We start from the raw sequence: 2085 nt of genomic DNA, 5'->3' as shown, positions 1-2085 counted from the left end.
TACTGGGTCATACCTAGACCAGCCATCGTGTCACAGATCTCCGAGGCAATGGGCAATGCTTCTCGGAACTTTCGATTCGAATCCTAAGGGCGCTCGCGCCCAGGAAGAACAGTCTTCACCTCAAATGAGCTGGGTTCGTTTTGAGCGCTACTTGAAGTGCTATTTTGCAGTGCTGAGCGAACGTTTGAAACCAACCACCGCTTGTTTAATAGTAGCGTCGGGATAATTGTTTCTTGACCAAGAGCTTTGCGAAGGAACAAAACGTGTCGGCATGGTAACAAACGCGTGCCCATGAACAAACATGAGCAAGACCAGTCGCGCTTGGTGACACAATACTCAGCATTAAGCTCATCCAGTGCGTCATCATCTTCACACACACGCTTGACGAAATACACCCCAGGGCAACCTTCGTAAAGATATACGCAGCCGGTCCAAGGGCATACGAATATTGCATGTGGATGAGCTCACACGCATGTTCGCTCACAATGTTTGCAACCAAGGACATCTCACTGTCATACTCAGGATGGTGCACGACCACAGTTTTGTAGATCTCCGAGAGAAACAGGTTTTCCTGCAGAGTTTGGTAGTACATTATGGACGCAATGCATTCGTCCACTGCTATGAAGGAGTCCACCCGTTCCTTGAGTTGTTTCCACGAAGCTTCCAGCCGATTGTTCGTATTGTTACCAAGTGTGACAGTATTCTGACGTTTATACGCACACCACTGTCCACGACAATTATCCCAATTCCTCCGAAAGTACGCAACAAATGGATGCTCAACGTCCGATGCCGACGCACTCCCGACTGTAGACCCGACAGCACCCGACTCACTCTCGACTCCACCCGGCTCACTCCCGACTACGGCAGCTCTACTACGTTCCACCGCTGGCTGAGCGTCGCTTGACGCCACGCCAGTAGACGTTGCAGCAGAGAACCCAATCGAAGCAAGGTGGACCATATACTTGAAGTGCTTCTCGTATTCTGCCTCCGGCTTCGCATACACAAGCAAGCTCACCATCCCTCCAAGCTGCTCCTTCTGGGTCTTGTAGAATCCATAATCCGCAGATGCAATTTCTTCGCGCAGATACTTCAACACATGGAACTGACATAGCAGCACAGTCACACCAGTAAAAGCTTCTTTCAAGACAGAGAGCTCCGTAAAATCTTTGTCCACCAGTACACATTGCAGCCTCGACCACGCCGGATTGTTTGACTTGAATTCTTCCAGGGCCGTGAGCAACGTAGCGTACTGCTCATTCTGAAGAAGCGCGTGTTGGATAAACTGTCCCTTGCCAAAGGTATCATGAGCCATAAAAGAAAATACTTTGTACTTGGATCGATTGGTTCCATGCGTGGCATCTATCAGTAGAACTTCAGAAAACTGTTCGTACAGCAATCGCATATGTCTGGTCTGGAGCGTGATACACGTAGCTACTTTCTGGAGAATAACAACAGGTTAACTAAATATATTTTGCCCAAAATTGTAGCAAACAGGTCATTTACCTTCTTGTTGATATCGTCAAGAAATATTCGACCAACATTACCGGGTTTGTCGCCGAACTCCTTCATCCATTTTTTCAGGCGCTTCTCGCTTGAGGATGGACCATCTTTTATCTCTCGCGCTTTCAGTTTGAGAACCAAGTTGTGTACGTCTTGCGAGCTCGGATTGCTATTATACTTGTCTGTGATGAACCTCAAAATACCGGTCTTCTTGGCCCCATACCGACGGAGCACGTCAACAGTTTGTATGGCGCCATCAGTCAGTGCTACCCGCTTGGAAGAGTGGGCTCTGAAAGCGTTTTCATGTAGCCGATGGTTATGCTCCAGCCGACAGCGTGTGATTCTTACTGCAAATGTCTGGTTGGCCGAGTCAACTAAGTGCACACAAGCATTTATCTACGTAACATGATTACCCGATTAGCATCAGATTACACCCGACTAGACCCGACCAAACAATACTTGCCTTTGTCTGGTAACCCTTCGCTCGAGTCTCTTGACGTGGTCTCTTCGAGGCTTGAGACTTATAGGATCCAGCGTGAGTGCAGATGAATGTCCTGGATACTGCACCTAAGACTCAGGAATTGG

This window comes from Phytophthora infestans, genomic scaffold (genome assembly GCF_000142945.1).
Source record: "Phytophthora infestans T30-4 supercont1.16 genomic scaffold, whole genome shotgun sequence".
NCBI classification, from domain to species: Eukaryota; Oomycota; class Peronosporomycetes; order Peronosporales; family Peronosporaceae; genus Phytophthora; species Phytophthora infestans.
The sequence above is the reverse complement of the archived record's forward strand: the minus strand, read 5'-3'. Positions refer to the sequence as shown.